This window comes from Ixodes scapularis, unplaced genomic scaffold (genome assembly GCF_016920785.2).
Source record: "Ixodes scapularis isolate PalLabHiFi unplaced genomic scaffold, ASM1692078v2 PGA_scaffold11__112_contigs__length_91849675, whole genome shotgun sequence".
Lineage (NCBI taxonomy): Eukaryota > Metazoa > Arthropoda > Arachnida > Ixodida > Ixodidae > Ixodes > Ixodes scapularis.
The window spans coordinates 77,881,768-77,902,717 of NW_024609837.1; positions in this window are offsets into that span (position 1 = coordinate 77,881,768).

The following is a 20,950-nucleotide window of genomic DNA, read 5'->3' on the forward strand; positions in this document are numbered from 1 at the left end:
CAAGCATTCCATGCGAAATTCTTGAACACGTCATTTATTCACTCCTGGCCAACTATCTGGAATGAAACTCTTTTTTCACTCAATGGCAACATGGTTTTCGTAAATCATTTTCATGCGAGAAGCAGCTTCCTACCTTCACTCATGATCTTCATCTTTTTTTTTTTTATCGCACTTCCAAAATTGATTGCATCTTTCTTGACTTCTCAATGACATTCGATAAAGTACCTAAAAATATCTGCTTCAGAAGCTTAGCAAATTAAATATTGACCCTAATGTACTTGCCTGGCTTCATTCCATCCTAACTAATTGGTCCCAACTTCTGTTCGCGAATAATACATTCTCCAGTCTGGAGGATGTATTGCGTTATATACCGTGAAGTGATTAACGACTCCGATGTTTTTTGTTTGTTTTTTTGTCTTCAGTCTGACCTGAATCGTGTGTCCGAGTCGCGTGATTTATGGAAAATGAAACTTAATGGGAAAAAAATGTAAAGTAATGACTGTTTCCCGACTTAACACCGACTCTTCTTGCTACTTCCTTAACAACACTTCCTTGTAACAAGTATCATCTTATAAGTACTTAGATGTTCATATTGCGTCCAGTCCATATTGGAAAACTCACACTTAGTACATAACAAGTAATGTAAATCGTATGCAAGGCTTCCTCAAACGAAATTTGCCGTTTGTGCCAGTATCTCTAAACCTCCTCCTGTATAAAACACTTGTTCGTTCAAAGCTGAAATATGCCTCTGCCATTTGGGACTCCGGCACTGACGTATTAACATCTGCCGTCGAAGCCATTCAAAATAGATCTGTTCGCTACATTCTTACTCATTATCACCGCACCGCCAGCGCAACATTCATGAAACTAACTTTGAACCTGCCCGATCTTGCACTTTGTCGTAAACTGCCGTTTGTGCCTATTTCATAAGGTCTTTCATAATTCTTCCTTGCGTGACAGACTGCTAACTCCACCTTCCTACATCTGTTCACGTCTTGATCGCGTGCACAATATGGGTCTTCCTGCCTGTAAGACTACCACTTTTTACTATTCTTTTATTCCCGCAACAACGGCCTCATGAAACCACCTTCCATCGTCCATAGCATGTATAACTGATCCCATCATCTTTAAGCGTTGCCTAGATAGTCACATCCCTGCATCTCATTACAAATGTCGCGTTTGTGCCCTTAGATTTTGTCTCTATTCTTTTTTTTTTTTGTATTTGACCTGTTAACCCACTCCCCTCTGTAATGACTTCGGGCCCAGAGGGATTATTAAATAACTAAAAATAAAACCCCTAGAACGCGGTTTTTAACGTTCACCACGCAATAGGTATACACCACATCACACCAGCGCGTTTCTCATCCAGATCGAAATGGTAGGGGTAGGCATGGAAGTCGGCATGCCTGGGCTCTGCAGCGTCAGTTTGCTCCTCGCGCTTCTGGTGTGGTGCGCTGTGCGCTCGGCCACCGAGTGCTGGGAAGCGCGTACTGCAGAAAGAAAAAAAGAAGAAACATTTTCCCGCTTAATATATTAACCAGCTAGGAAACGCTTGTCACTTATTCCGTCATTAACGACTTGGCAATATATGATGAATAGATGGGTGTACACGGCCGAACCTTATGAATTGGGTGGCGGCTTGCGACACCGAGGAAGGGTTTTGTTCTGCAGACTATAAAGTATGCGGAATTGTCCCGATTCCGCGACGTCGTTGTTCAACTCTGAGATTGCGTCGTTCAACCCGATCTCGAATTGAAAAGTCCGAGCGCCATACCTAACTGTGACTCAGCGCTATATTCGTTTCACCGCAAGTCCAGACGCAGACGACGCTACAAGCTGATGGGATCAGTCAGGCAGCTTCAAAAACGCACCATCATGGCGTGCGAAATGTTTCGGTACGTTTTCTATCATCGTTAGACCAATCATAAACCGAAGAGGACCAGTGACTTGTGCTTTTGACACTGATTGATTGGTACCAGTAGCTCGTAGCGTCGGCTGCGTCTGGACTTAAGCTCAAACGAAGTATGGAGACGAATTGTTCGTTGGCATGCACGGCCCGAAGTTGCTCCTTTAAGCCACCGGACGTGCTGGCTGGCAGATGACCGCGCCGCCTCCTGTGAACTAACTGGTGTGTAACAAAACAGTTTGTAAAGTAGTGGGACTTGAATCAAGGACATCCAGACATTCGGAATCCGATATCATTATTCGTGGGTTATTCTAACAAATACAATTTTCAATATAAATATTTTTTAGGAGTATGAGAGCTAAGAGATGCATGAAGCATACGTAAGCGTACATTGGCAGCTGTTTTTTTTTTTAGAAAAACTAGATTTTTCTTGTTTCCGTCATATAACGAAGCGGGCGAAATGTTCGTAATCGCTGATACGGAAACATAACTTGAAACCAAAACGTCTGCCTCGTAAACACCGACACTTTTTTCGGTTCATAAACTAAAACCAGGCATTTGGTTACCCGAACGACATTGCTCAGTTATGTTTCTGCACACTAGCACTTATTTGTAGTCAGTTGAACCGTTCAAGAGTCAAGAAAAATTCCGACAAGGTGTTTAAGATATGTCTGATAGAAGTGTTCCTTGTTTGTCGTCCAAGTGGGACGAAACCTCAAGTTTCACACTATGATGCAAGTGCTTGACTGCACAGAAGACACGAAGTGCTGAGACCAATTTAGCAAATACGGGCAACTTTGCGGGATTATCTGAAATTATACCAGCCAGGGAAGATATCATTCGTTAAAACCTCCGAAAATCTGACTCTTCTACGCACGTGTCTTTAAAAACTTGTAGAAGACCTTGTCAGTGTTTTATTTTCTCCACCTTCAAATGTATCGCCCAACTATAGTCGTAATTAATCTTTCACGGAAATATCCTCGACTACTACACATTACGACTACTGACTATCTGATATATTGAAACTTGTTTGTGATAACGCTAAGGAAGTGACAGATATCGTCTTCCGTTCGCAAAATTAGTTCTTTCATTTTTGTTCTAAGATATTTCGGTGAAAACCTCTGAACATCGGAGAATTTTTTCATACCCTTTAGGGATTGGTCTTATAAAATAAACTGTGCAAGGAAAGGTACTTGAACGCTGTTCTCCGCCTAGGGAAGTAAGAACAACGCGTGCCATTGTCCACTCCTTTGTGTTTTACGTCTGTGTGTGCGCATACAAGTTTCGGCAATACAATGAACCAACTAGACCCACAACAAGTGTTGCTTAACAACAACAAAGAAGCATGCCGAAACGCATATTGTCAAAACACAAGGCATCAAAGATGATTCTTCAGCACTACGCCACCCACTTGTTTTCTAAAACCTTCACTACTCCGCAGAGGTTGTTGATACTCATAACATGTACAATGGGCAGCTTTCGTCTGAAGACTTCGCGCAGTAAGCTGTTTTTTTATTGTATAATAAAGTTTGGAACGATGAGTACATTAACAGGGACGAGTCCGAAAAAAGGTCCACACAATCGGGAATGTCTTTAATGTTTACCTTACTTCTTTCAGTGAGCAATTGAGTGATACAAATTTACATGACCTTTCTGGAGGCGTGTACGTCAGGACATTTTCAACACAAATAACCTAAAGGTAAATAAAGTGCCAATTAAAAACGAAATTGGAATATTGGATGCAGCAAGTGACCGAAAGGCTAATTTCGAAATACACTCAGATTTCTGAAAAAAAAGAAGTACCATAACTGTATAGACTTTCGCAAATACGGCCCCAGGGTGCCGCCACCTTGCTGGTAGTTAGCCACATCACATAATCCCCAATGACGTGCAGTGCAGTATAAATAAAGCACAATATTGCTTCACAACATCAATCTAACCCTATGCTAAGGAGCTATGTTTGTCAATTTATTCTACCCTATTTCTTTATGGTAATAATTGCAGGAAGCATGCATATGCCCAAACAAAATCTACCCTACAGTTGCTAATAGGGTGAAATATCAGTAATGCATCATAAAACAAGTTAAAGCGATTGTATCATTTACACTTGTTTTATGATGTGAGGATGCAAACTTATGGAGGTAGTGTCAGCTCTTCCTTGCGGTACATTGAGTGAGGTGACACGAGGGTGCTGGGGTCACTACCATCAAAGTGGTCTGGTGCTTATAATGTTGCCACAGCCAGGCTGCTTTATACATTAAATAAATAAAGAAAAATTCTTGAACTCACGTCTTCAAGATAGTACTTATTCACGTGCGATACTGGCAACCTTACCAACTCTTGTCGTTGGAACTACTCGTATGTCAAGAAAGCAATGACTGTCTCGTGCTACGCTGCACACCGAAGTCATGAAATGAAGTCGTCCTGTTCTGTCATCCACCACTTGTTGAGTCAAAAGTATGGCTATAGTGGTATGACAGTGTTGTCCTGCCCCCAAAATAGCGAATCTTGATTCGTCTGCTCCTGTGTGCAGAGAGTGTGAAGTACTATTTTCTTAACAGTGGAGGGACCTGAAGCATGTGCATAACAGCACTGGGCAGAGCTTCTCCTAAACAATTGTCTTGCTTCACTATATTCAGATTGTCACTGCCTCCAGCTACATTATCAGCAGTTTAGATTGAAAGTACATGATTAGATTCAGGCCCAACAGCACTGTCACCCTGTCAGTAAATTAATTGTTGCTTTTATATCGATCAAAACATATTAAGTTTTGCAACATACAGTCAAAGGCGCCTTGGGCAACGACACTGTGTGCGTGTGTGCTCGCGAGGTGGGGTAGGCAAACAGAGCAGAGTCATAATAAAATGAGTCTCTCAACTCCACTCCACTTCCTCCCCTCATTAATGTTACCCAAAAATTAACCGGCAATGCAATTTGGCACTACACGTTGGGCCATCTAGCGGCTGCAAATCAAAACACTAGGTGGGCCAGGTGGGCCCGGGTCGCGGGAACTGCCGGTGGCCGCATTTAAGAAACCACGTGTGAATGGGGCATGTTGGGTCGGCGTGAGCCTTTTTGGGAACAGTTTTTTCTTTAAGTAAGTCTCAGCGTCATGTCTCTATGACCTCACCGGGCTCCTGTGACATCTCGCCCACTCGTAGAGTTCCCCACAAAAATAAACGTCGCCACTCCTGCGTATAAGACTGCCACAATCACAAAGGTGCCTCAAACATCAAACTATACCGCTTCCCTTTTAAATCTTGGGAAGCGACACGGCGACAGAAGTGAATTACTGCTCGCTTACTTGATGCGTCGAGCATCAAGTAAGTGAATTTTACAGTAATTGTTGAACGAAAATATATGTGTAGTCTTGGAAAATGGTCTAACGAACTTGTTTTGCAGAGTACTCGGAAAAATAACAAAATAACAAGGGTTGTGGAGATAGTCTATGGGCATAAATGCTAATTCATTTTGTATAAACATGCACACCGTATAGTAATATAGTTTTCTTTTGTTATAACGAATACATGAGGCGGTACATATTTGCTTTTTATTTACCCATAAAACATTTTGTCCTAAATATATAAGAAAATGTGTATTTTTACATTGCTTGGTTTTATTGGCGTAGTCAATGTCTAAGACAGTGGTATTAAAAAGTGCAAAATTATATCACCCCTCCCCCACCCCCAACCCCCCCAAAAAACAATTTCTAATTGGGCTTATAAATACACTTGAAAAGGTGCTTATAAAACTCGAAATAAATATCAATAAAGAGACGGGCTGGAACCACTCAATGATTAATTGGGGTTGTGTGATATGTATGGAGCGTGTAGTTGGTCAGCCATTTTAAAGTTGCGACGAGTCACTCGCTGTAGATGAGCAATTTAGCAAGTGCAGTGCAACCGCTAGCCTGGGGTCTTTAACGTGCATCACTCAGTAGCGATACACGACCGCACGCCGGTACAATGCTCGTCCAGATCGAAGCCGGCCCCTGATCAAACCCAGGGAATCTGGGTTTTGCAGCGCGGGCTTTTGCTCCACGTGCTCCGAGCTGGTCTGCGCTACCCCACTCGTTCACCGATCCCCCTCTAGAACCACTCATTAACTGTAATGCAGTGTCTAGCATTCAATAAAAAAAAATCAGTAGCGTTATTTTATTTTAAGCTTTTATCCTTCTGTCGTTGAACCGAAAACAAACGAATTGAGTATATTTTCCAGTTTTGGTGTTTAATTTTACTTGAACCATAACTTTGTTCACAGCTTTTCTGTCCGCATAATGTTGGAGAAGCATCCGCGAAAACTGCCGCTTAGATAGTTCTACCTTTTTCCTTTTGGTTTCCCGGAAAAGAGCACAGTTGATGGATCGACACGACCCTTTTCCGTTTTTGTTACTGGGGACCTTTGTTATTTTGTACTTTATTTTGGCATTCCCCTGTGGTTGTTATCTTTTCGTTTCTAACCCGAACTTGTTCCTCCTTCGAGGACAGCGCTTTAAAGCGTTTTGCGTCGCTATATCGTGATCGCCGGCTCCCTCGCTTAGAGAAATACGACTCGTGGATGCACTTTACAAAAAAACAAAGATTACTCCAAGAAAAAAAGGTATGCAGCACATCATAAATAATCCTTTTCTTTTTGTCGCGATGGAAATATTATAGACCTTAAAAAAGACGAAATAAATGATGTAACTAAAACATGGTTAAAACGGCTCGGTTTTTTACGCAGTGATTCAGTGCATGCGGCAGCGCATACTTGCCAGGGGTGGAAAGAACCAGATTACTTTTTTTCAATTTTTTTAATTATTATTTACTGATAATTTATATCCTTCATTCAAATTACATAGCACTTGTAAGAAAACAAAATATGTCTGCCGCTACACATATAGCTATCGGTAAAAAAGAATTAATGCGCATGATAAACTCTTTTCTATAATCCTTTCGAATTCATCATTTGTGCACACGAAGAAAAGAAACAAACGCATTTTTTTATTGAAAATGAGTTATACATTACGCCAACTTGCAAAAGAATGTTATATGTTGTAAGGAAACCTTATGTATTGCAAAAACAATGTCGTAAATTGGAGGGGGTTTGCTAAGGTTAGGGTGCTTACCTATTACTTGTATAGAAAAAAAAAGGTTTCCCAAAGTTTCCTGCGAAACCTTGGTGAAGCTCACAGAATTTAAAGACACCCTGCTGGTGACTGCCAGTGGGCCTCTTTACTAAGACACATACCATCCAATTAAATAAGTTCGAGCTTTCAGTTCTTTTGTCACATTACCTTCTCCGTTATGATAATTACACCTGTACTATAAAGTCTCCGCAAGGACATTCCTCACGATATAAAAGTGTTCGTGGAAATATTTTGCGAGTAGTGCATAACCCGTTTACATCGGCGTTATTTGCACTCTCTAAAATACTAAAACAAATTGTGTAGAGTCTTTAGAACATGGAAGCTAATAAAACTCCGACTGGAAGCGTTTCCACGCTCAGGCTTGCTTTTTGAAAAGTTGCATCTAAACTTTTCATAATGGGAGGAAGAGATAACCGAAAACAGTATCCACTAAACTTATTTCCGTCTAAATGCGCATATCATGTTTTTTTATAGTTTTTTTTTGTATATAATTTGCTTTAGATTTCTTTCGACGGCAGGATTGCACTTTGTTTAGTAAACTAGACTCCAATGTGGAGTCCAGCATAGAAAATGGGTATTCGCTGGTGGGTAAAAGGTGAAGGAAAATGGCATGCGAGGGGGAGGTATTAAAGTAAGATAGACAGAAAGGGAGCGTAACGAAACGGTTCCGTAAATACGATCCGTGAACAAATTGCGATGGCAAGGATTTCTGTATTGTTCGTTGTTTTGTTTCTTTTTTCTCCTTGAATATTTGGATATATTTTTTCAATGTATTTCTTCATCTCTACGTGGGAAAGGTCACGCAGACCTCCCTTTTCAGTGGTTTCAGAATATCGTGAATCATGTTTTCACTACATCAATTTTATTTAGCACGGGGGGCTTATAGCTGCTTCCTCACGGAGTAAAACCATGGGAGGAATCCGGGGCTCTGATTGGCCTTGTTCGGCGCACGTCACAAATGCGCGTGCCGCCGGTGTGTTCAAACGCGCGCCAGAGTCTCGCTCATACAGAAATGCCGCCGCAAGTCGTTTTTAGCGCTTCAACACGCGGTGTTGGGGGTTTCTATTTGCCGCAAAAATTAGCCTAATTTTTCAACCACCAAATATCTATCGTTTAGCCGCACCTCATTCGTTGCCTGTAATGTGCCGCGGCAGACCCTCGCTGCGAAGCGGCGTGAATGATGGGGGTGGGGCGGGTTAACACGTGCCCCTGTGATCACTCCTCAGTCCGCGACTGCATCTCTAAACAAGGGCAACTCCACAACCGTCCTTGGTGAGAGCTGTGTTGTTACCTCAAAGAATAAACAATAAGCGCGAAAGGCTCATCGGCGCCTCCTGCTTCATGGTTTCTTCGTGGTTTTACTCCGTGAACAAACGGCAATACGTGGGCACGGGGAGGGGGGGGGGGGGGGGGGGGAAGGGGGGGGGGGGACGTTACCAAAATTTTTACATAGTCCGTCATACTTTGTGTCGGTGATTCCTGCAAGAAGGAGAAGCTTACCTACCATTCCCGCCTCCAAATCTCGAAACGTAAAAATCAGACTGCAAGCCAGTGTGTGCATAGTGGATATAAATAGTGATCAATGCAATGAAAATAGGGCCTGGCGTTTTTTAAACTTGATTTTCGTGGCCACTCCGAATTCAACTAAAAAAAGCAGTTCCTCACCTTGCCTTATGTTGTGCGCGTCATAAAAAATGCTTTAAAGTTCGGCACGCAAATGACGTCGTTGCAATATCTAGTAGCTCAGCGAGGTTTTAGGATGCTTCGGGCCAGGCCCATAGGTAAAATTGTCCCCATTAATGGACAGTCTCAGAATCCATTTGGGTGCCCCTTTAAATCTCTAGGCCCGTGACTTCCTAGGAATCAAGATCTTTTTAGGGATTTCACCTCCATAAATACCTAGAAATCTAGGGCTTCCAATGAACCACAAATCTAAAAAAACCTATAATGCACGAAGTAGCAAATAGTGGGATCTGAAAGGGCCCCACCTCTTGTGCTACCCGGGCCTCTAAGGACAGGTCCGGATCGAAAAGCTCAACGTGGTTTTGATAAAAAAAAAAAAAAAATAAGACCGTTGTCTTTAATTTTTAACTTTTTCTTCTGATCTTTTGGCGGAAGGGGGATACACTTGCGACGGTGCTGCAAGCCGCATTTGAACCTGCATAGAGCCGCATGCGGCTTGCAAGTCACAGTTTGTCCACCCTGCTATAAGCCAACTCACTATTTACAAACGTATGGGCTTTCGCCTTAACCAAGTGTGCACTGCGGGTGCACACAAATCTTATTTGAATGTAGGGTAGCTTCTGCGGACGAACCACACCGAACAAAAGCGCTACCTAAGCCTTAATCTGTAGGCTCTGCACATTTTACAGGTTTTAGAGCCCAGCTCTTACGCGCCCGTTTCCGGCTGAAGCGGGGTCGGCGTCGGCGTCGCCGTCGGCGCAACCGCGCGGTGCATTATGGGACGCGTGACGTTACTGATTACGTCATCAGTGACGATGACGCTGCCGGTGACATCATCAGTGACGTTATTGATGACGTCATCTGGGACGATGCCGATGACGATGCGGATGTCGATGACGTCATCAGTGACGTCATTGATGACGTCATCGGCATCCGCATCGTCATCGGCATCGTCCCTGATGACGTCATCAGTGGCATCACTGATGACGTCATCGGCACCCGCATCGTCATCGGCATTGTCACTGATAACTTCATCGCCATCGGCATCCTCATCGTCACTGATGACGTTATCAGTGACGTCACTGATGACGTCATTGTCATCGTCACGTGACCTTATAGGGGTCACGTGACCCTCGTGAGGTCACGAGACTTTGGTGACGTCACGTGACCCTCGTGAGACGACGGCGACGCCACTCGGAGGGAAGGGTAGAGAGAAATTTGGGGGTTTATGGCGCAATAGCTACGAGGCCATCTGCGCCAATCAGAGGGAAGGGTAGCAGACAGGATGAGGAGGTAAGGAGGAGGGAAGAAAAATATACCTTCCCCTCAGTACCCTACCCCTCCTCCTCCTCAAGAGCTGCGATCTAATCCGGCGTTACAGGGAGCTGTAAACGGCTTTCATTTCTTAATAGCATGCTGGTCATGGGGTAACATGTGCTGCATACCTTCGTCTAGCCGGTGAAAAATATTTGAAGTGAACGACTACAATAAAGTGGTTACGTGTGAAGTAGCTTAATGGCGGTGAGATGTTCTAGCGGCATCTTCCGCAGATTCCTACACGTGGCGTCATAATCAGAAATTGGATTTGTGGTCTCGTTCCTGACGACTTCGTCAGAGGTAAAGGGAAAATTTAAATACGTGGGTGAAGAGTATGTTGGCAATGTATAGCATGTCTATGCTTAAGAACGACGCTGTCACAATTCACTCTCTATTATTAGCCGCATTTCATCAATGCAGGCAGATAAAAAAAATTTCCTCTAAGGAGCTTACTGACGCGTAAGCCCTTTGCCAATCGACAACAGCGACGCCTGCAATATCTAACACCGCCACACTGGCAGGCTTCTAGGCTGCAGTAGTCAAGTTAGTTGTAATTAATTATTTTTGGACAATTTTTTGCACTCAGTCAAATACATTTTTAGGGAGTAATTGCAAGAGTAATGTTATTGGTATTCAAAGTGCCAAAATTACTTGTAACCGTTACAAATATTTCCTCTCCTTTTTATGGTATCCTTTGTTTGGACAAGTTTCTTACCAATGAACCCTCAAACCAAGTCGCCAGAAAAGGAAGGTTTACCAAAATTATTCAGTTCAGAGGATAAGCTGATAATAATTAGGTGAGTTTAATGTAATTAGAAACAGTACAGTTTTTATTTTATATTGAGACCGGCAAAAAATTTGCAATTATTAAAATCTGAACTAATTGGAAAGGTAAGGGCTGCTTTTTTATATAACGCCGAATTACTTTTCTTTTGAAGAAATCGAGTAATATAATCAAATACTTTTTAAGCACCTTCAATTGTAATTGTAATCAATTACTCACTGCGAGTAACGTATACAAGACTGAACATTGGTAATGTATGTCTATTTCGGGTCAAGCGGCAACGTATGGCTAAAAAAAAAAGCGAAGGGTCAACATTTTAGGATGACTTCTATCGGTACTGTTTAAGCGACTTTTGAAAGAGGCTGCTCCCTCTCGCCATTTCTCACTCGTAGTCGCCTTTTCTCCTAATTTCACGTTGCGTCACATCCTATTCCCCCTCCTCCATCTGTATTGTTCTAAGTGTAGAGTATTTGCTTTCGGTGCAGCCTTTTCCTTTATCGGGAGCACGTTTCTTTCCCATCGTGCGAATTCACAGAAGAACCGGTTAAGGACAAAAAGCCGTGGCTGGCGGGAACACCGGATTGAGACGGATACACTGGTACCCAGACAGCACCGAGTTCTGGGCCAAAACTTGGCTTGCGTCTCGGAGTTTAGGGCATTGAAAAGCCCGAAGAAGACAAAGTAGAGCCAAACCTGACCTCCCTTGGCAACAGTCTGGGCATGTTGGCCCTAATTCGCTAACAAGTGCCAAACTTAGCCCAAGCAGCAGATAAACGTGAAGAAAACGTCGAAAGAACGTCGAAGATGTCTGTAACGTGACGTCGTAAAACGTCGAAGGTCCGGACGTTACTTTCCTTCGACGTCGATGAAACCTTTAAATGTCCGCGAGAAAAGGTGCACAGAAGGTCGAAGGGATGTTCCAAATGACGTTTGTTGCACGTCACATGCACGTTTCAGTGGGCCGTTGTGTCCTCTCTCGACGTTTATGATACGTGTGTTTACGACATCCGGACTACCAACGACGTTCACAGAACGTCGAGAAACCTTTCCAAATTACGTTCCCTAGCCGTCATGGGAAAACGTTGTGTCCCTCCCCCCCCCCCCTCAAAAAAAGAAGAAAAAAGTATTTTTGTAGTATTATTGCCAAGGCAAGTTGCTATCATGCAAGTACGAAGGAAGTAGCTAAAACAGAGGTTTGGTACGAACTGTTTATTTGAGCATGTTCAGACACGAGATACAATACGGAGCGCCTCCAAAAGACGTTCCCGGATGTGCCAGCCTCCAAAGATATAAAAGAACAAACAAATTCACGTAAATAAATGAACGAGAGACGATGTCACGCAAAGCGGAATGTTCCACCGCTTACCTCGTTCTGCTTCTGATTAATGCGTGCTTTAGCCGCCCCATTGCGCGTAGCTGGTACTCTCGCTGCGTGCACGGGAATGGTTTCAGAAGGGGGATCCCGTCCGCTGGGCGTTCTTGATTGGGATCGTCGGAGGCGTCTGAAGGGTCTTGATCGGAGACTTAACTTGACGCGCCGTTATGTGCACTGCCACTTGTCTTCTGGGAGGCGTCATTCATATCCTCACAGGCACCTTGATCCGAGCAGTAGTACAATTCAATGTGTGAAGCGTTATGGCTTGAGAAAGGTCCTCGAGCCCTGACTGAATACGACGGCGTTTTTGGCGATCACCGACTTCTTCATTGGGGCGACTTGAACGACTCATCCTATTGCAGAACTTATACTGTATGCAGACTCGAAAAAAAATCACGGCGACATAGCAGCCTGCCTCGTAGACCAGTAGACGTGACGGCCGGTGCTAGTGACTGGCTTTCGGAAAAAGCTGGACCGGGTCCCACCCCCCCCCCCCCCCCCCAGAGCAGTTCTCTCTGGGCCAATTCGAAGAACAGAACATTCAGTGAAATATTTTGGGAACGACTGAGAAAATACGTGCACCCGGAACTTAGGCCTGTCAATTGTTCGTCGTCGCTATCTTCCCCCACTTTTCTCTCTCGCCATCTTCTTGCCGAGTTTCCCGACGCATCGCATAAGGCTCTGTGGAGATGCCACTGGCATATCCTCTGCCTACCTATCCCCCTCTCTCTCGCGCCGTGCCGGCCTTTTTTTTTTGTCTTCCTTTTTTTTGGCACGTAAGTGCGGACTGGGCTTGAACGATTTTTGGACCGTCATCTGGGCCATTCAGGGGTTGGCATCATGAATGTCAATTTCCACAAACCGTTGACAGTATCTAGCGGATTTCGTCATTGCCGGGCATTTTTTTTTTTGAGTCAATTCCAAAAATGCGCAAGTGTGCAGTGAAGTTGTGCTCTTATATAGTGTGTGCAGGCATGCGGTTTTCGTTTGGGTAGGTCACCGGTGGCAACGAAAGCCAGATCTGTACTGACAGTCACGTGACAAGACTTTGCGCCCCGATCTACCGAAAGCGCTAAGGCGCTGGAAGTTGGTGGCCGCGGAGCAGTATGGATGCTCCAAGGAAAAGATGCAGGCCTGAAATCACCTGGAGAGGGGATAGTGTAGAGGCGCCCCTGAGGCGCGTGCCAGGGCCCAGGACCCATGGAAGACGACAATGCGCGTGCAAAATGCAAGAATGGTACAATTTGATCCGTTCTAGACGCCATGGGTTTCGCAAATTAAACCCGTAACAATATTTTAAACAAACCAAAATTATAACAACCAGATCTAAAAGGAATGATATTCACAACATGCTTTCATAATATTTTTTTTTTCTTCCGTGTACATTGGGTTTTGTAGATGCCCTCTTTAGCGTCATCGATGTGCAATTAATAGCATTTTGAAATACGCAAATTAATGTATAAATAATTAAACTTCTCAACCACTCAAGAATTAAGTTTTGTTTGCGGCTCTTGAGCACTGTCACCTTGACCACAGTGATTCTGTGGCTGGAGATTGAGCTGGAAAATCTAGAAACGTCGAACAAAACGTGAGTGGTCGATGTTGCCAGCACGTCTTGTATGACGTTTACAACATTTAGGTGTAAACGCGACTTCGCTGAAACGTCACTGACGGGGCAATAATGTAACGTCACCCTGGACTTTATTTTAACTTTGAAGACATATTGATTGTTCGACGTTGCTAAAACGTCTTGTTTGACGTCGTGGCGATGATGACGACGTTAAAGTTGAAACGTGACGTCGCCAGCTCGTCACGGACAGGACGATAATGGAACGTCATTTATGAACTTCAGCTCAACGTCAAAGAAACGTGAGCGTTGGACGTTGTGAGAACGTCGTGCATCGACGTCGTGGGAACGTTGAAGACGTTTGAGTTGAAATACAACGTCGTCACAACGTCACTGATTGGACTCTAATGGAACGTTATATAAGGACGTCACCTCAACATCGAAAAAACGTGATCGAAGTCATGCGGGAGGTCACGGACGTCCGGGACTTTTTCTTGACCTTTCTACGACGTTTTTTGCTGCCTGGGAGGCTTCGCTTCCCGATAGTTCGGCTGTCATCTGGCAGCTACGGGCCAAAGTCGCCAAACAAGTGCCCAAGTTAGGCTTCGCTTCCCGATAGTTCGGCTTTCATCTGGCAGCTACGGGCCAAAGTCGCCAAACGAGTGCCAAAGTTAGGCTTCGCTTCCCGATAGTTCGGCTTTCATCTGGCAGCTACGGGCCAAAGTCGCCAAACAAGTGCCCAAGTTAGGCTTCGCTTCCCGATAGTTCGGCTTTCATCTGGCAGCTACGGGCCAAAGTCGCCAAACGAGTGCCCAAGTTAGGCATCGCTTCCCGATAGTTCGGCTTTCATCTGGCAGCTACGGGCCAAAGTCGCCAAACAAATGCCCAAGTTAGGCTTCGCTTCCCGGTAGTTCGGCTTTCATCTGGCAGCTACGGGCCAAAGTCGCCAAACAAGTGCCCAAGTTAGGCTTCGCTTCCCGATAGTTCGGCTTTCATCTGGCAGCTACGGGCCAAAGTCGCCAAACAAGTGCCCAAGTTAGGCTTCGCTTCCCGATAGTTCGGCTTTCATCTGGCACCTACGGGCCAAAGTCGCCAAACGAGTGCCCAAGTTAGGCTTCGCTTCCCGATAGTTCGGCTTTCATCTGGCAGCTACGGGCCAAAGTCGCCAAACGAGTGCCAAAGTTAGGCTTCGCTTCCCGATAGTTCGGCTTTCATCTGGCAGCTACGGGCCAAAGTCGCCAAACAAGTGCCCAAGTTAGGCTTCGCTTCCCGATAGTTCGGCTTTCATCTGGCAGCTACGGGCCAAAGTCGCCAAACAAGTGCCCAAGTTAGGCTTCGCTTCCCGATAGTTCGGCTTTCATCTGGCAGCTACGGGCCAAAGTCGCCAAACGAGTGCCAAAGTTAGGCTTCGCTTCCCGATAGTTCGGCTTTCATCTGGCAGCTACGGGCCAAAGTCGCCAAACAAGTGCCCAAGTTAGGCTTCGCTTCCCGATAGTTCGGCTTTCATCTGGAAGCTACGGGCCAAAGTCGCCAAACAAGTGCCCAAGTTAGGCTTGGCTTCCCGATAGTTCGGCTTTCATCTAGCAGCTACGGGCCAAAGTCGCCAAACGAGTGCCCAAGTTAGGCTTCGCTTCCCGATAGTTCGGCTTTCATCTGGCAGCTACGGGCCAAAGTCGCCAAACAAGTGCCCAAGTTAGGCTTCGCTTCCCGGTAGTTCGGCTTTCATCTGGCAGCTACGGGCCAAAGTCGCCAAACAAGTGCCCAAGTTAGGCTTGGCTTCCCGATAGTTCGGCTTTCATCTGGCAGCTACGGGCCAAAGTCGCCAAACGAGTGCCCAAGTTAGGCTTCGCTTCCCGATAGTTCGGCTTTCATCTGGCAGCTACGGGCCAAAGTCGCCAAACAAGTGCCCAAGTTAGGCTTCGCTTCCCGGTAGTTCGGCTTTCATCTGGCAGCTACGGGCCAAAGTCGCCAAACAAGTGCCCAAGTTAGGCTTCGCTTCCCGATAGTTCGGCTTTCATCTGGCAGCTACGGGCCAAAGTCGCCAAACGAGTGCCAAAGTTAGGCTTCGCTTCCCGATAGTTCGGCTTTCATCTGGCAGCTACGGGCCAAAGTCGCCAAACGAGTGCCCAGGTTAGGCTTCGCTTCCCGATAGTTCGGCTTTCATCTGGCAGCTACGGGCCAAAGTCGCCAAACAAGTGCCCAAGTTAGGCTTCGCTTCCCGGTAGTTCGGCTTTCATCTGGCAGCTACGGGCCAAAGTCGCCAAACAAGTGCCCAAGTTAGGCTTCGCTTCCCGATAGTTCGGCTTTCATCTGGCAGCTACGGGCCAAAGTCGCCAAACAAGTGCCCAAGTTAGGCTTCGCTTCCCGATAGTTCGGCTTTCACCTGGCAGCTACGGGCCAAAGTCGCCAAACGAGTGCCCAAGTTAGGCTTCGCTTCCCGATAGTTCGGCTTTCATCTGGCAGCTACGGGCCAAAGTCGCCAAACGAGTACCAAAGTTAGGCTTCGCTTCCCGATAGTTCGGCTTTCATCTGGCAGCTACGGGCCAAAGTCGCCAAACAAGTGCCCAAGTTAGGCTTCGCTTCCCGATAGTTCGGCTTTCATCTGGCAGCTACGGGCCAAAGTCGCCAAACAAGTGCCCAAGTTAGGCTTCGCTTCCCGATAGTTCGGCTTTCATCTGGCAGCTACGGGCCAAAGTCGCCAAACAAGTGCCCAAGTTAGGCTTGGCTTCCCGATAGTTCGGCTTTCATCTGGCAGCTACGGGCCAAAGTCGCCAAACGAGTGCCCAAGTTAGGCTTCGCTTCCCGATAGTTCGGCTTTCATCTGGCAGCTACGGGCCAAAGTCGCCAAACAAGTGCCCAAGTTAGGCTTCGCTTCCCGGTAGTTCGGCTTTCATCTGGCAGCTACGGGCCAAAGTCGCCAAACAAGTGCCCAAGTTAGGCTTCGCTTCCCGATAGTTCGGCTTTCATCTGGCAGCTACGGGCCAAAGTCGCCAAACAAGTGCCCAAGTTAGGCTTCGCTTCCCGATAGTTCGGCTTTCATCTGGCAGCTACGGGCCAAAGTCGCCAAACAAGTGCCCAAGTTAGGCTTCACTTCCCGATAGTTCGGCTTTCATCTGGCAGCTACGGGCCAAAGTCGCCAAACGAGTGCCCAAGTTAGGCTTCGCTTCCCGATAGTTCGGCTTTCATCTGGCAGCTACGGGCCAAAGTCGCCAAACGAGTGCCAAAGTTAGGCTTCGCTTCCCGATAGTTCGGCTTTCATCTGGCAGCTACGGGCCAAAGTCGCCAAACAAGTGCCCAAGTTAGGCTTCGCTTCCCGATAGTTCGGCTTTCATCTGGCAGCTACGGGCCAAAGTCGCCAAACGAGTGCCAAAGTTAGGCTTCGCTTCCCGATAGTTCGGCTTTCATCTGGCAGCTACGGGCCAAAGTCGCCAAACAAGTGCCCAAGTTAGGCTTCGCTTCCCGATAGTTCGGCTTTCATCTGGCAGCTACGGGCCAAAGTCGCCAAACAAGTGCCCAAGTTAGGCTTCGCTTCCCGATAGTTCGGCTTTCATCTGGCAGCTACGGGCCAAAGTAGCCAAACGAGTGCCCAAGTTAGGCTTCGCTTCCCGATAGTTCGGCTTTGATCTGGCAGCTACGGGCCAAAGTCTCCAAACGAGTGCCAAAGTTAGGCTTCGCTTCCCGATAGTTCGGCTTTCATCTGGCAGCTACGGGCCAAAGTCGCCAAACAAGTGCCCAAGTTAGGCTTCGCTTCCCGATAGTTCGGCTTTCATCTGGCAGCTACGGGCCAAAGTCGCCAAACGAGTGCCAAAGTTAGGCTTCGCTTCCCGATAGTTCGGCTTTCATCTGGCAGCTACGGGCCAAAGTCGCCAAACAAGGGCCCAAGTTAGGCTTCGCTTCCCCATAGTTCGGCTCTCATCTGGCAGCTACGGGCCAAAGTCGCCAAACAAGTGCCCAAGTTAGGCTTCGCTTCCCGATAGTTCGGCTTTCATCTGGCAGCTACGGGCCAAAGTCGCCAAACGAGTGCCAAAGTTAGGCTTCGCTTCCCGATAGTTCGGCTTTCTTCTGGCAGCTACGGGCCAAAGTCGCCAAACAAGTGCCCAAGTTAGGCTTCGCTTCCCGATAGTTCGGCTTTCATCTGGCAGCTACGGGCCAAAGTCGCCAAACAAGTGCCCAAGTTAGGCTTCGCTTCCCGGTAGTTCGGCTTTCATCTGGCAGCTACGGGCCAAAGTCGCCAAACAAGTGCCCAAGTTAGGCTTGGCTTCCCGATAGTTCGGCTTTCATCTGGCAGCTACGGGCCAAAGTCGCCAAACGAGTGCCCAAGTTAGGCTTCGCTTCCCGATAGTTCGGCTTTCATCTGGCAGCTACGGGCCAAAGTCGCCAAACAAGTGCCCAAGTTAGGCTTCGCTTCCCGGTAGTTCGGCTTTCATCTGGCAGCTACGGGCCAAAGTCGCCAAACAAGTGCCCAAGTTAGGCTTCGCTTCCCGATAGTTCGGCTTTCATCTGGCAGCTACGGGCCAAAGTCGCCAAACGAGTGCCAAAGTTAGGCTTCGCTTCCCGATAGTTCGGCTTTCATCTGGCAGCTACGGGCCAAAGTCGCCAAACGAGTGCCCAAGTTAGGCTTCGCTTCCCGATAGTTCGGCTTTCATCTGGCAGCTACGGGCCAAAGTCGCCAAACAAGTGCCCAAGTTAGGCTTCGCTTCCCGGTAGTTCGGCTTTCATCTGGCAGCTACGGGCCAAAGTCGCCAAACAAGTGCCCAAGTTAGGCTTCGCTTCCCGATAGTTCGGCTTTCATCTGGCAGCTACGGGCCAAAGTCGCCAAACAAGTGCCCAAGTTAGGCTTCGCTTCCCGATAGTTCGGCTTTCACCTGGCAGCTACGGGCCAAAGTCGCCAAACGAGTGCCCAAGTTAGGCTTCGCTTCCCGATAGTTCGGCTTTCATCTGGCAGCTACGGGCCAAAGTCGCCAAACGAGTGCCAAAGTTAGGCTTCGCTTCCCGATAGTTCGGCTTTCATCTGGCAGCTACGGGCCAAAGTCGCCAAACAAGTGCCCAAGTTAGGCTTCGCTTCCCGATAGTTCGGCTTTCATCTGGCAGCTACGGGCCAAAGTCGCCAAACAAGTGCCCAAGTTAGGCTTCGCTTCCCGATAGTTCGGCTTTCATCTGGCAGCTACGGGCCAAAGTCGCCAAACGAGTACCAAAGTTAGGCTTCGCTTCCCGATAGTTCGGCTTTCATCTGGCAGCTACGGGCCAAAGTCGCCGAACAAGTGCCCAAGTTAGGCTTCGCTTCCCGATAGTTCGGCTTTCATCTGGCAGCTACGGGCCAAAGTCGCCAAACAAGTGCCCAAGTTAGGCTTCGCTTCCCGATAGTTCGGCTTTCATCTGGCAGCTACGGGCCAAAGTCGCCAAACAAGTGCCCAAGTTAGGCTTGGCTTCCCGATAGTTCGGCTTTCATCTGGCAGCTACGGGCCAAAGTCGCCAAACGAGTGCCCAAGTTAGGCTTCGCTTCCCGATAGTTCGGCTTTCATCTGGCAGCTACGGGCCAAAGTCGCCAAACAAGTGCCCAAGTTAGGCTTCGCTTCTCGGTAGTTCGGCTTTCATCTGGCAGCTACGGGCCAAAGTCGCCAAACAAGTGCCCAAGTTAGGCTTCGCTTCCGGATAGTTCGGCTTTCATCTGACAGCTACGGGCCAAAGTCGCCAAACAAGTGCCCAAGTTAGGCTTCGCTTCCCGATAGTTCGGCTTTCATCTGGCAGCTACGGGCCAAAGTCGCCAAACAAGTGCCCAAGTTAGGCTTCACTTCCCGATAGTTCGGCTTTCATCTGGCAGCTACGGGCCAAAGTCGCCAAACGAGTGCCCAAGTTAGGCTTCGCTTCCCGATAGTTCGGCTTTCATCTGGCAGCTACGGGCCAAAGTCGCCAAACGAGTGCCAAAGTTAGGCTTCGCTTCCCGATAGTTCGGCTTTCATCTGGCAGCTACGGGCCAAAGTCGCCAAACAAGTGCCCAAGTTAGGCTTCGCTTCCCGATAGTTCGGCTTTCATCTGGCAGCTACGGGCCAAAGTCGCCAAACGAGTGCCAAAGTTAGGCTTCGCTTCCCGATAGTTCGGCTTTCATCTGGCAGCTACGGGCCAAAGTCGCCAAACAAGTGCCCAAGTTAGGCTTCGCTTCCCGATAGTTCGGCTTTCATCTGGCAGCTACGGGCCAAAGTCGCCAAACAAGTGCCCAAGTTAGGCTTCGCTTCCCGATAGTTCGGCTTTCATCTGGCAGCTACGGGCCAAAGTAGCCAAACGAGTGCCAAAGTTAGGCTTCGCTTCCCGATAGTTCGGCTTTCATCTGGCAGCTACGGGCCAAAGTCGCCAAACAAGTGCCCAAGTTAGGCTTCGCTTCCCGATAGTTCGGCTTTCATCTGGCAGCTACGGGTCAAAGTCGCCAAACGAGTGCCAAAGTTAGGCTTCGCCTACCGATAGTTCGGCTTTCATCTGGCAGCTACGGGCCAGTCGCCAAACAAGTGCCCAAGTTAGGCTTCGCTTCCCGATAGTTCGGCTTTGATCTGGCAGCTACGGGCCAAAGTCTCCAAACGAGTGCCAAAGTTAGGCTTCGCTTCCCGATAGTTCGGCTTTCATCTGGCAGCTACGGGCCAAAGTCGCCAAACAAGTGCCCAAGTTAGGCTTCGCTTCCCGATAGTTCGGCTTTCATCTGGCAGCTATGGGCCAAAGTCGCCAAACGAGTGCCAAAGTTAGGCTTCGCTTCCCGATAGTTCGGCTTTCATCTGGCAGCTACGGGCCAAAGTCGCCAAACAAGGGCCCAAGTTAGGCTTCGCTTCCCGATAGTTCGGCTCTCATCTGGCAGCTACGGGCCAAAGTCGCCAAACAAGTGCCCAAGTTAGGCTTCGCTTCCCGATAGTTCGGCTTTCATCTGGCAGCTACGGGCCAAAGTCGCCAAACGAGTGCCAAAGTTAGGCTTCGCTTCCCGATAGTTCGGCTTTCATCTGGCAGCTACGGGCCAAAGTCGCCAAACAAGTGCCCAAGTTAGGCTTCGCTTCCCGATAGTTCGACTTTCATCTGGCAGCTACGGGCCAAAGTCGCCAAGCAAGTGCCCAAGTTAGGCTTCGCTTCCCGATAGTTCGGCTTTCATCTGGCAGCTACGGGCCAAAGTCGCCAAACAAGTGCCCAAGTTAGGCTTCGCTTCCCGATAGTTC